The sequence below is a fragment of the Cydia pomonella genome, chromosome 27 (genome assembly GCF_033807575.1).
Source record: "Cydia pomonella isolate Wapato2018A chromosome 27, ilCydPomo1, whole genome shotgun sequence".
Classification (NCBI taxonomy): Eukaryota; Metazoa; Arthropoda; class Insecta; order Lepidoptera; family Tortricidae; genus Cydia; species Cydia pomonella.
In genome coordinates this window covers 4,530,368-4,546,056 of record NC_084729.1, presented here as the reverse complement: position 1 = coordinate 4,546,056, position 15,689 = coordinate 4,530,368, and positions in this window count along the sequence as shown.

Here is a 15,689-nt window from a genome sequence, read left to right as displayed (position 1 = left end):
TCAAATTTAATACTAAAACTTTCACAAAATATAGTCATTCAAAAAAAAATGTATAAAAAATACTAGTCTAGATTGTTTCTAGAATAAATTCTAAATGTCAAACAAATATAATAAAAACAACAAAGGAAATACATGCATTGGAATATCCATTTCATCATCATTATTCAAATATAATAAATAATTAATCATTTCGAATCACAATTAATCCCACGTTGTTTTATCATTCATGTAGTCTTGTGTGGTATAATAAGCTTTAGAAATAAGTTTACGCTTTACATGATTCTTAAATTTATTAATTGGTAACTCAGTAATATGGTTTGGAAGTTTATTATAAAATCTCACACAATTACCCATGAATGATTTTTTAATTTTATGGAGCCGAGTGAAGGGCACGGCGAACTTATGTTTATTTCTAGTATTAATATTATGAATGTCACAATTTTTCTTAAAATCGGCAATATTTTTATGCACATACAGAATATTCTCATAAATGTATTGACAGTGCACTGTCATGATGTCAATTTCCTTAAATTTATCTCTCAGTGAGTCTCTATGGTTCATTTTATATATTGCTCGAATAGCCCTCTTCTGCAGAACAAAAATGGTATTTATCTCTGAAGCACCACCCCACAGTAAAATACCATATGACATAATGCTATGGAAGTAACTAAAATATACTAATCGAGCTGTTTTGACATCAGTTAACTGACGAATTTTGCTTACTGCAAAAGCTGCAGAACTCAGTCTATTCGAAAGAGTAGCAATATGGGAACCCCACTGGAGTTTAGAATCTAAAGTTATACCAAGAAAAACTGTACTATCAACTAATTCCAATTCCTCATCCTTCACAATGACACTTGTTTCTACATGCCTTACATTACTAGTGACAAACTTAATACATTTAGTCTTATTCTCATTTAACAATAAATTATTAACATTGAACCAATTTACTACTTTAGAAATAGCATCGTTTACATCATTGTAAGCTTGTTGCTGTCGTTTGACTTTGAAAATAAGTGAAGTGTCGTCTGCAAACAATACTATATCATGGTGGGTCTTTACAAGGAATGGCAAGTCATTTATGTAGATAAGGAACAGGAAAGGTCCCAATATTGACCCCTGTGGTACACCCATAGAGACCAGTGACCCCGGTGATCGCTGTCCATTCACATCGACCCTTTGTATTCTACCATTTAAGTAGGACTTAAGTAAATCCAGTGCCGCTCCTCTAACTCCATAATAGTGTAGTTTCCTGATTAATGTTTCATGACAAACGCAGTCGAAGGCCTTAGACAAATCACAGAAGATACCTATAGCATCTCGTGACTCCTCCCAGGCATCGAAGATATGCTTAATTAGCTCAACACCAGCATCGGTTGTCGAGCGACCCCGTGTAAAACCAAACTGCTTATTATGCATTAAATTATTGACGTTAAAATGTCGTACTAATTGAGAAAGAATTAATTTTTCAAAAATCTTACTGAACGTTGGTAGCACAGATATCGGTCTAAAGTTAGTGGGGTCAGAGTTGCTACCCGATTTAAATAAAGGAGTTATTTTACTATGTTTCATTAAATCAGGAAACTCGCCGCAATCAACACTGTTGTTAAATATAATTACTAAGTCAGGCGCTATAATTTCTACTAAGGATTTGACAGCATGGACAGAGACTCCCCAGAGGTCATTCGATTTTTTGACATTAACCGAATTAAACGCCTTTACTACATCGGAGGTACAAACACGTTCAAAATGAAAATCTCCACAACACTCTGGAGCGTTATCTTTTAATAGAGTAACAGCGGATGAGGGTGATGAATTTAAATCCTTAGTTGTGAAAACTGGTACGTCAGTGAAAAAATTTTCAAATTCTGTAGCTACTTCTAAATTGGAATCTATAATTTTGTTATCAATATTTAGTTTAAAATCATTCACTCTGTGTTTCGAGCGAATAAATTCTTTTCGATTATAAGAACATGTTAAACTACTTTTAGGGGACCTGTAATGACCATATTTTTGTAAATATTGAATTTAAAATATCTTTTGGTACACGTCATGTGACCAAACTCGAAACGTCATTGAAGATTGTGATGACGTCACAACTCTCGGATTGACACTGTTGGCGATAAACAACAAATGACAAATGTCAGTTGACAGTTCGTATCTTCTACGTGTGTATGTAGTTATGTGTCAAACCGTAAACTGTGACGTCACACAATTTTCAAAGAGCGTTTTGAGCGCGAAAGCATCTGTCATAATATATTTTGTTAATTTAACATATTTAAAGCCGTTTTAAGTATAAAAGTTCAATTTTAGGGCAACTTTTAGTTAATATAGAATGTAATACAAGCGTTTCAAAAAATTGGAAACAACCCTTTTGTTAACACTCCGTTCCGAAAGAAACGCAACTGTCTCTGTCGCACTAACACAGAAGAGTGATAAGAGAGAGATGACTTCGCTACACTACAGAGCGTTAACGATTGGCATGTTGGCAACGCGGACAGTTCAGTTTATTATTTTGGTTAAATAAGATTTTTCTCACTCGTGACGGATTCGGTAGCCAGCCGCGCTGCATAAAAGAAACTTACTGCTGTAAAAACAAGAACTTATTTGGAGATTGCAATCCTTTTTTTAACTTGTCTTTGACTCGAGCACAATGTTTTATGTAAAATGTCTATAGAAATGTATGGAAAAGTGTAGTCGGGGGAAAATATATGTATCGATTAAGTAAACAGTCGTTCAAATTCATGGTCGCATATCTACTTATTTATTCATTAAACAATACAACGGTGTCCCATACATTTTACATTTCTATCTATCACTGACTCAAATGATGTTGTATTTTTTTTAATGTAGGTACACGCTGAGGGTGCACCAGCTTCAGTCGCGTCACTATGTGCATTTCAGAGGGCCTACCGCGAACCACGTTCGACGTGTTGCCTCTCTGTCGCACTTGTACATTTGTACGTAAGTGTGACAGGGAGGCAACACGACGAACGTGGTTCGCGGTAGGCCCTCAGTTCATTTATGGTGCGCGTGCCGCGGCCACTGCGGACACCATCGCAAGCGCGGACTTCTGGCCGAAGGGTGTGGTGTTTCGGTGGTTCCGGGGCAACCTGCCGAATCCTACGCCGAGTCAGACGACGCTACGGAGCCACGCTGTAACGTTGTCGCCCAAATCCAACATTTAGCTTGTATTTTGTTATTATTTGTGTTTTCTCATATCTTTGTATTTTTATATGTTTTGTAGTTCGCATTGCCTTAGTAATACTGTAATGCTGTGTAACTAATTTGAATAATAATAATATATCAAATGAATGTTTCTGTCATTTAAATACAGTATCTTTTGTTCAATATCATTTTCTTATCCTATTAAAATTAATGTATGACATTGTTTCATATTCTCAGTTTCTCGATATTGAACGAAGCCGGAAAATTACGATAATAATGTTAAACTGATCGCAGTTTTTTTATAATGTTGCTGCAGTTTCAAATCTGTTTTCCCTATTTCAACAACAATATATAGTGTGTCAAGCCAGGCCTATAGAACTCTCCGCGCGAGCTCGGATTTATAATGCCTACGAATCACGACCCATTCACGGTACAAAAGCAAGCCAGTTGGTTGTCACACGCGCTCACGTACGCACACTAAAATGTATGCGAAAGAAATATCTACGTCATGAACAAATAAGACAGTTTGTAGTGTGGATGGATGCAAAAACAACAAAACTAATTAAAAATATCGTTTTTGCTCTTCCAATAGATAGTAAAAGTAGGTAAACATTCTCAATATAAGTTATTGTTATTATTTTAAATTACGATATACGATGTACAGTCAACCAATTTGAATCCTAGGCCACTATAGGACCTTGTCGCTTTAACTAGTCTATACATGACATGTATCACTCAATAAGCACTGTCGTAGAAGTCATTATGACATGGTTCTATAGTGGCCTAGGAATCAAATTGGTTGACCATATGTCTATTTTTTTTTTTATACCATGACGGTGGAAAACAAGCATACGGCCCGCCTGATGATAAGCAGTCACCGCAGCCTATGGACTTCTGCAACTCCAGAGCTGTTATATGCGCGTTGCCGAACCTTTAAAAACCTGTACACTCCTTTTTTGAAGAACCCCATACTTTCTTTATTGTGTAACATAAACATCTAACAAGTTTTAAACTTTAAACGAAGTTTTACAATGAATTTTTGCTGGGTTCATTGTGCGGTTTATAAAACGGCGTAAACACTGCGGTTACTGCACGGAGATATGACCTTATAAAATGTTTCGCAGTCACAATTACAAGTATTGCAACTTATCTCTTGTCTTGGTTGTCTGAAAGAGATTGCTTTTTAGCGATACGACCTCCTCTTCTTAGGTAAAAGTAGGTAGTATTAAGCTTGTTTCGCTATCGGTGTATTTTTAACTGTATGGTGCACAATAAAGAATATTTACTTACCTACTTACTTATCTTGCTCATAGTTATTTTACGCTACCCTTTCATACAGCTAATGCCCAGTTCTAATGCTAGTTTGGCCATTAAAACTTTTATTTGTACCTACTTAAGTAGGTAGATATTGTAAGGATACTGTTTAGTTTATATAGATATTTTGTCATTATAATACATTTTTCTAGATTAAATAAGCTAACTATAGTATTAAAAGTATTTGTAACGATCGATCACGTGAAGAGTCACGTGATCGATCCCTCCATCTTAAATATTGAACGAGCATTCGGGAGGTGACATTCGAACGATGACAGTCGAACGATGACAGTCGATGCAAATTACAAGTGGTTACGTTGATTGTATTATTAGCAGGTCAGTACGTTTTGTTTTGTTAGAACTGGATACAATATAATTGCTTGTCTGAGCGACAAGCGTACTACTGTCGTGTGGTTAGTTAGATTGGAAGAGGTTATATTCATTGTGCCAAATAAATGTATTTTGATCACACCTACCGTTCTTTTAATATTATGGTTAGACCCCTTATATCTCAGAAGTGAGGATAGGCGAGTATTTTAACAAATCACTCGTTTATCCCGCCTGCAAAAGTTAATTAATCGGCCCTGGCACAATGAATACAATTACTGACGCATAACGACTGATGATATTGTTTGTCTATGTTTGACCACTTATTTTGACTAATAATTTTTTTATGTGAGGTTAGTGCTCACACTTAAATAATGTTAGCTTATAAGACGACTAAATAAATAAAAATAGTAAACGAAATAATAAAATATTGTAATGTAATAACATCATAAAACTGAATTAGCTTACGTGAGAAATATTAAACGAGTGCATACGTTAAAATTAAAACGTATGCTTGTCAGGACAAGGTCAGGACAGGTCCTGAGTTGTTAGGACAAAAATAACAGTTACATATTTTACACTAGATAATTACAATTTCCTCCTCCTACTTGCATCGGTTTCCTCATCACTGAAGGTAGTTGCCACTTCGAGGGAACAGTTTCTCTTTGACAATTTACCGCCACCTCCATCTGTCGCCAAATGTAGGGCACCGTGGAGCCCGGATTGGTGGCGTGGAGCGTGGATTAATTTCCAATAAATCCAATAAGTAAAATATAAAACCTAAGGTAATCAACCTTAGTTGTGTGGTTGCATTTTAATTAGAATATTTTCATTTTTACTTCATTATACAATTAATTTCAATTATAACGGTCTGATTTAATAATGTTAATAATAATAATAAAATAATAAAATTCTTTATTGCACACTACATAAAAAACAGATACAGAAATTGATAACATATACACATTGGTAGGTAACAACAGGCGGACTTATCGCTAAACAGCGATCTCTTCCAGACAACCTTCAGATAGTGAGATGGCGAACGAAGCGAAGTTAACGGGTGGTGCAAAAAAATAAAAATAAAGAAAAAAGTAGTAAAAATACAATATAATACATATACTACACATATAAAGTTAAGATAGACTACATTATTACTATATACAAAAAAATATGTGTGTTTGTTTTGATTGGTTCGCAATCAGCGACGGAATATATATATAGACAACGCTCTCCATAGAAAATACCAGCCATACTGACACTGACAGCTACCCCTTCACCGTGAATATATCCTTGCAGCTTCGAATTATATTCAATAAACTAATTCCTGCTATTAAACAAAAAGTTGTGATTGATCAATAAAAGTTTTGATTGCCTATAATAAAATTCTATGCGTCAAACCGTTGTTGCGTTACAATATTTTGGCGTTGTCAAATCTTACAATAATTATACTAAGATGGAACCAATTCATATAAATTATTGTTTGACGCGTATTTATTGTCAAGATTAGGCATGTTTATACTTTATAAGTGTATGTCGGTACATACAAAATTTGAAACGTAATGTTAATATGTATTATGCATTTTGGAACAATGAAAGTACATACAAAATTTTATAAAATGCCAGTGTTGAATGTTTCCCAAGTTTAATATACGTTTTTAGTTATGTATCAATAAAATGTAAATAATACAAAACAACAACGCAATATGGAAAGAAACCTGAAGTTAAAATATTATAAGTGAGACGACGTTTTATTTTAATATTTTGAAATTTAATAAAGTATTTAACTATTTATCATACGACCTTTTGTTGGGATGTTACTAGATTCAATTGAACTCTCCGAGATATTTTCAGTACGTGCCATCTGAAATATTATTCTTAACTGAATATAATACTGTTTTGTTTTAAATATAGTACATATGAAATAACCAAAAATATAAGTAAGCGTAAGAACAACCTTATCTTCAAGTCCCACTTATCCATTTTCTGTCTGATAGTAATAAATTTCTTTGAAATGTACGCTACAAATTCGCGTGTTTGGCTAGGGAACCAAGTGAATCAACCTGGTGCCTGCCTGTTTAAAGTAACAGCATTTTTGTCCAAAGAATTTTCTGTTCCGGTCAGGGATTGTGTAACCGGTTTTATTTAATACCTGTAAATAAATTCTCAAACTAATACCGCTATAAAAAGAATAGCTATATTCCTATTAGAGGTATTGTTTTGATTTTGCTTTTGTTTTTACCGTTATATATAGACTATTTACAATATTAAATACCTTTATTCAATACCGCCATTCATTGTACTTGAAAGGTAAGATGTCAATCAGACACTACTACTAAATCACAACAAATAGGTCTAATACTGTAACTTCACGTGATAATATTTTGCATAGCTGGCTGAAGTGTAGTAGTAGTACCTAGATTAATATAATTTGCTTCTGAAAGTAAATTATTTAAGTAACGATGTCCTTCATTTTTATTCGCAAAGGAAAAGCCTTGCCAAAGTACTAAGTCTGAAATATTCTGACAATTTAGCAATACGCAAAGCGCAACATCTTCGAAGTCACAAATAAAGGAGTGTATTGACATTGACATGTATAACCGGTAATGGTTTTTAAGGGTAAAATGTCAAATACAGATATTGTTGTCTAATGGCAAAATCACTAATAGACATGAGTACCGTTATTGATTATACCTGTAATCAAAGCTTTAGTGATAAAAATTGCGAAATACAACTATAACCGGTTATACCTAATTTAAAACCGGTAGTCAGAATACCGGTAACGATCCTTGGTTCCGGTCCTTTGTGAAACTTGAATAAATAAAACAGGAAGTTTATCGGCAAGAAATTTGCACCGTACTTGATATTTTACATAAGAACAAGTAATTGGAGTTCCTTTAAAGTAAAATGTTGCATAACGCCATCTCATTCTGTCACCCCGTATCAAAGTATGCCCAAAAGGGCATGAGTTATTATGAAACTAATACATATAGCTACGACATTTGGTTTAGCGTATTAGTCTACAACAGTCTGTTAATTTAAATAATTATTTATCATGTTTAGGAATTAAACTTACACAAACCAATTAATCCCATTCTTCTTCTTGTGTTGTATTGAATTGTTGGTACCAATAAACGCACAATAAGGCATTTGATATAGGTTTCTGAATTAATAATTTTGTATGGGCTGACATGTTATGCACAGAAGGCTGCTGTCGTACTAAAGCTGTCTAATTCCGCCTAGTACAGTCAATTCACTGATTTAAACCTTCACGATTTTTACACATCTTTAACTTATACAAATGGGACTTAATCGCTTAAGTTTTAAATTTACCTCCGACGTTTCAAGGACGGTGTTGTCGGAGAAGACTGGCTAAAGTTGACATCAACATTTACATTAGAAAATCGCGCGAGTTTTTCGAACTACCCGCACAGTCGATTCGTTTTCGGCACAGTAACCGAGGGGTCATTTTTGAGCCCAAGTCAGTCTTTTATAGTTATTCTAGTTCGATGTTCGCAATAAAATGGTTTTTTTATTGTACTTTTATTGAAAATATATATTTTTACGTTATGCTTAAAGCTAGATGCGTGATGGTGTGGCAATGATGCAAACTTGCCTATTCTTTTATTAGTTTTTTTATTGTTCGAATTCCCTAGGTGAGCTTGAGTTTGCTCGTCTTACATTTATATGAACAAATTGAATAGTTGTTTATTCAAATAGTGATCAAATTATTGGTATAAAGAAAATAAACGATATGATAAATAAATCAATAACGATATGACAAATAATAAATCTATATATAGATTCATATACATAAATACCTTGTGATGTTAGGATAATTTTAATGTAACATGACGAGGGGAATTAAGATGATTTTTATAAGAAAAATAATGAAACCGTTTGACGCGGCCTGAGACGTTATTTCAGGCTGCGAAAAACACTAATAATTGATGCAAATTTAGAGTTTTGATATAGTGTAGATATTTCATGCTGCTGAAAATAACTGAAACTTGTTAAAATTTCAAATCTCATATATTGTGTAGAGATTCATTCATAACGGCCTGAAACGATATTTAAGGCTGCTGATGGCGACTGAAACTCGTGATAAATTCCAATGTTTTGACATTGCGTAAGGTATCATTAGAAATGGCTTGAAACGATATTTCAGGCTACTGAAAACGACTAAAACTTGATTTAAAATTAATATATTTTTATATAGTGTAGAGTTTTATCAGAAAGGACCTGACATGTCGCTTCCTGAAAACTCTCAGGACTTGATGAAATTTAATAAATTGGCAGGGGTGATATTTCGGGCTGTTACAGCTTGTTGGAAATGCTAATATTATAGTTTTAATGGTATTGGAAATTAATAATAAAACTTAACTGAAATCAAGGTATCCTGTCGGCTGATAGAGCTCTTTTAAAAGAACACCGTGTTTTCTACCTAATCATATTTTAAGCATATGTTGCAAAATGCCGCATCGTAATGTTTTTGTAAGGACGATTAAAAATTTGAATGAACAATGATATTATCCGAACAAATCTAAGTTTCAGTGATGGACGCAAATGACGATAAGGTCAGCAATAATGGGCGCAGAGAGAAGCGCAGCTCCGATCATAATTGTCGCGGAAGTGGACGTTAACGAATGTGAGATTCGGGAACGTCCAACGCCTAAATCATCTGCCATGCCAAGTGAGGGAGCGGAAGGGAGCCTGAAAGGTAGGCAAAGCCGCAAACACTTGCTGCATGATGAAGAGTATGATTGCGAGTTACGGTGTGAGAGAGCGCCACGTTCACGAACACCAAATGTGGGTCCAGACATGTTCCGTGCAGTTGAAGCATGTCGCCATAGACGCACGGGCGCGCAAGAATTGCGGATGGTAGTGGAGTTCCTCTTATGAAGACAACTAGCATAATTATAAGCATCCGCGACATCATGTAAGTCCAATACGGTATGGACGCATGGAGAGAAAGAGGCACTATGTTTATAGTAGTAGTTCTGATGACGACTATCGTGTAACCTCTAAACATAAAAGGTTGTACTCTCACTCTCCATGCGTCGATCGTGTCGTGGATAGTAAGTAGACTACCTGAATGAATCTGGTGAAAATACTATAAGTAAATTTCTAATCATCGTAAAGATGTTGAAGAGATGAAAATTCTCGAGTTCGATCCAATATCGAAAGATCAAACCATTCCTACATGGCTTACAAAAGTAGAGGAGTGTGCTGAGACTTACGGGTGGGCAGAGAAAGAGATTATACATTTCACGCTTCTGAAACTTACAGGTCTTGCTAAATGTTGGTACCAGGGTCTCAGCACTAACCTATACACGTGGTCAGAGTGGAAAAGGAAGCTTGTAGAATTATTTCCAAGTCGTGATGATTACACGGAAGTTTTAATAACTATGCTGTCCAAGAAAGCTCGATATGGAGATTCACTTCAGCACTATTACTATGATAAACTTAATTAATTATTATTTTATTATTATCTTTATTTGTCTTGGGTGTTAAGTTAGTAAAAGTAAAATAAAAAATAAATAAAAACATACGATGATATTGGGACGACGACACTGAAAGTCCAAATGGAATGGGTCTGAGGTCTGAGTAATCATCATGGCTAGTTAGCATGGCTAATAGTCTAGGATATAGGTAATTTAGATTAATTGATGTTTTTTGTGAATATTGCACTATTGTTATAAAATAAATGCTTTCGATTAGGCTTTGTAGACGTTAATAAATTAAATTATAACTCAAATTAAATTATGTGAGCTGTATACTTTATGAAACTGCTAGCTTAACAGTCTAGGCGTGATTCATTTATTTAGTATAGATTTCATGTTGACACTTGGAGAGACAGTACACCTCCAAATCTTATTAGTATTAGTACTCTGACATTGGGGACCTTTTACATCTCCAGTTTTAATGTATTATTTACCATAGAGACAATATGTCTCTGTTTTACTGTAGTCATTATTTATTTTAAGATAATTATAATGTAGGTAATGTTTACCTAGGTATTGGCCGTTGTATTTGTAAATGTTGTTATATTTTTTCATGTCACTACATGATGTTACTATAAATGTTGTATTGACTTGTAAAAGAGTCCTTGAGGTCTACTTGCAGATTTACTTTTAGAATTTTGAAATTCGTATTGCTTAGTTAAAATACTTTATTTTGTAATATACTGATATGAAATGAGTAAATCTAAAATGTAACCTAATGGTAAATGTAGGTGAGCAAAGGGACTTGCTCTAGCAGGATGGCCGAGCTGTAAGGATACTGTTTAGTTTATATAGATATTTTGTCATTATAATACATTTTTCTAGATTAAATAAGCTAACTATAGTATTAAAAGTATTTGTAACGATCGATCACGTGAAGAGTCACGTGATCGATCCCTCCATCTTAAATATTGAACGAGCATTCGGGAGGTGACATTCGAACGATGACAGTCGAACGATGACAGTCGATGCAAATTACAAGTGGTTACGTTGATTGTATTATTAGCAGGTCAGTACGTTTTGTTTTGTTAGAACTCGATACAATATAATTGCTTGTCTGAGCGACAAGCGTACTACTGTCGTGTGGTTAGTTAGATTGGAAGAGGTTATATTCATTGTGCCAAATAAATGTATTTTGATCACACCTACCGTTCTTTTAATATTATGGTTAGACCCCTTATATTGACTCAGATTCATTGTGCCAAATAAATGTATTTTGATCACACCTACCGTTCTTTTAATATTATGGTTAGACCCCTTATATCTCAGAAGTGAGGATAGGCGAGTATTTTAACAAATCACTCGTTTATCCCGCCTGCAAAAGTTAATTAATCGGCCCTGGCACAATGAATACAATTACTGACGCATAACGACTGATGATATTGTTTGTCTATGTTTGACCACTTATTTTGACTAATAATTTTTTTATGTGAGGTTAGTGCTCACACTTAAATAATGTTAGCTTATAAGATGATTAAATAAATAAAAATAGTAAACGAAATAATAAAATATTGTAATGTAATAACATCATAAAACTGAATTAGCTTACGTGAGAAATATTAAACGAGTGCATACGTTAAAATTAAAACGTATGCTTGTCAGGACAAGGTCAGGACAGGTCCTGAGTTGTTAGGACAAAAATAACAGTTACATATTTTACACTAGACAATTACAATTTCCTCCTCCTACTTGCATCGGTTTCCTCATCACTGAAGGTAGTTGCCACTTCGAGGGAAGTTTCTCTTTGACAATTTACCGCCACCTCCATCTGTCGCCAAATGTAGGGCACCGTGGAGCCCGGATTGGTGGCGTGGAGCGTGGATTAATTTCCAATAAATCCAATAAGTAAAATATAAAACCTAAGGTAATCAACCTTAGTTGTGTGGTTGCATTTTAATTAGAATATTTCATTTTTACTTCATTATACAATTAATTTCAATTATAACGGTCTGATTTAATAATGTTAATAATAATAATAAAATAATAAAATTCTTTATTGCACACTACATAAAAAAACAGATACAGAAATTGATAACATATACACATTGGTAGGTAACAACAGGCGGACTTATCGCTAAACAGCGATCTCTTCCAGACAACCTTCAGATAGTGAGATGGCGAACGAAGCGAAGTTAACGGGTGGTGCAAAAAAAATAAAAATAAAGAAAAAAGTAGTAAAAATACAATATAATACATATACTACACATATAAAGTTAAGATAGACTACATTATTACTATATACAAAAAAATATGTGTGTTTGTTTTGATTGGTTCGCAATCAGCGACGGAATATATATATAGACAACGCTCTCCATAGAAAATACCAGCCATACTGACACTGGACAGCTACCCCTTCACCGTGAATATATCCTTGCAGCTTCGAATTATATTCAATAAACTAATTCCTGCTATTAAACAAAAAGTTGTGATTGATCAATAAAAGTTTTGATTGCCTATAATAAAATTCTATGCGTCAAACCGTTGTTGCGTTACAATATTTTGGCGTTGTCAAATCTTACAATAATTATACTAAGATGGAACCAATTCATATAAATTATTGTTTGACGCGTATTTATTGTCAAGATTAGGCATGTTTATACTTTATAAGTGTATGTCGGTACATACAAAATTTGAAACGTAATGTTAATATGTATTATGTATTTTGGAACAATGAAAGTACATACAAAATTTTATAAAATGCCAGTGTTGAATGTTTCCCAAGTTTAATATACGTTTTTAGTTATGTATCAATAAAATGTAAATAATACAAAACAACAACGCAATATGGAAAGAAACCTGAAGTTAAAATATTATAAGTGAGACGACGTTTTATTTTAATATTTTGAAATTTAATAAAGTATTTAACTATTTATCATACGACCTTTTGTTGGGATGTTACTAGATTCAATTGAACTCTCCGAGATATTTTCAGTACGTGCCATCTGAAATATTATTCTTAACTGAATATAATACTGTTTTGTTTTAAATATAGTACATATGAAATAACCAAAAATATAAGTAAGCGTAAGAACAACCTTATCTTCAAGTCCCACTTATCCATTTTCTGTCTGATAGTAATAAATTTCTTTGAAATGTACGCTACAAATTCGCGTGTTTGGCTAGGGGAACCAAGTGAATCAACCTGGTGCCTGCCTGTTTAAAGTAACAGCATTTTTGTCCAAAGAATTTTCTGTTCCGGTCAGGGATTGTGTAACCGGTTTTATTTAATACCTGTAAATAAATTCTCAAACTAATACCGCTATAAAAAGAATAGCTATATTCCTATTAGAGGTATTGTTTTGATTTTGCTTTTGTTTTTACCGTTATATATAGACTATTTACAATATTAAATACCTTTATTCAATACCGCCATTCATTGTACTTGAAAGGTAAGATGTCAATCAGACACTACTACTAAATCACAACAAATAGGTCTAATACTGTAACTTCACGTGATAATATTTTGCATAGCTGGCTGAAGTGTAGTAGTAGTACCTAGATTAATATAATTTGCTTCTGAAAGTAAATTATTTAAGTAACGATGTCCTTCATTTTTATTCGCAAAGGAAAAGCCTTGCCAAAGTACTAAGTCTGAAATATTCTGACAATTTAGCAATACGCAAAGCGCAACATCTTCGAAGTCACAAATAAAGGAGTGTATTGACATTGACATGTATAACCGGTAATGGTTTTTAAGGGTAAAATGTCAAATACAGATATTGTTGTCTAATGGCAAAATCACTAATAGACATGAGTACCGTTATTGATTATACCTGTAATCAAAGCTTTAGTGATAAAAATTGCGAAATACAACTATAACCGGTTATACCTAATTTAAAACCGGTAGTCAGAATACCGGTAACGATCCTTGGTTCCGGTCCTTTGTGAAACTTGAATAAATAAAACAGGAAGTTTATCGGCAAGAAATTTGCACCGTACTTGATATTTTACATAAGAACAAGTAATTGGAGTTCCTTTAAAGTAAAATGTTGCATAACGCCATCTCATTCTGTCACCCCGTATCAAAGTATGCCCAAAAGGGCATGAGTTATTATGAAACTAATACATATAGCTACGACATTTGGTTTAGCGTATTAGTCTACAACAGTCTGTTAATTTAAATAATTATTTATCATGTTTAGGAATTAAACTTACACAAACCAATTAATCCCATTCTTCTTCTTGTGTTGTATTGAATTGTTGGTACCAATAAACGCACAATAAGGCATTTGATATAGGTTTCTGAATTAATAATTTTGTATGGGCTGACATGTTATGCCACAGAAGGCTGCTGTCGTACTAAAGCTGTCTAATTCCGCCTAGTACAGTCAATTCACTGATTTAAACCTTCACGATTTTTACACATCTTTAACTTATACAAATGGGACTTAATCGCTTAAGTTTTAAATTTACCTCCGACGTTTCAAGGACGGTGTTGTCGGAGAAGACTGGCTAAAGTTGACATCAACATTTACATTAGAAAATCGCGCGAGTTTTTCGAACTACCCGCACAGTCGATTCGTTTTCGGCACAGTAACCGAGGGGTCATTTTTGAGCCCAAGTCAGTCTTTTATAGTTATTCTAGTTCGATGTTCGCAATAAAATGGTTTTTTTATTGTACTTTTATTGAAAATATATATTTTTACGTTATGCTTAAAGCTAGATGCGTGATGGTGTGGCAATGATGCAAACTTGCCTATTCTTTTTATTAGTTTTTTTTATTGTTCGAATTCCCTAGGTGAGCTTGAGTTTGCTCGTCTTACATTTATATGAACAAATTGAATAGTTGTTTATTCAAATAGTGATCAAATTATTGGTATAAAGAAAATAAACGATATGATAAATAAATCAATAACGATATGACAAATAATAAATCTATATAATAGATTCATATACATAAATACCTTGTGATGTTAGGATAATTTTAATGTAACATGACGAGGGGAATTAAGATGATTTTTATAAGAAAAATAATGAAACCGTTTTGACGCGGCCTGAGACGTTATTTCAGGCTGCGAAAAACACTAATAATTGATGCAAATTTAGAGTTTTGATATAGTGTAGATATTTCATGCTGCTGAAAATAACTGAAACTTGTTAAAATTTCAAATCTCATATATTGTGTAGAGATTCATTCATAACGGCCTGAAACGATATTTAAGGCTGCTGATGGCGACTGAAACTCGTGATAAATTCCAATGTTTTGACATTGCGTAAGGTATCATTAGAAATGGCTTGAAACGATATTTCAGGCTACTGAAAACGACTAAAACTTGATTTAAAATTAATATATTTTTATATAGTGTAGAGTTTTATCAGAAAGGACCTGACATGTCGCTTCCTGAAAACTCTCAGGACTTGATGAAATTTAATAAATTG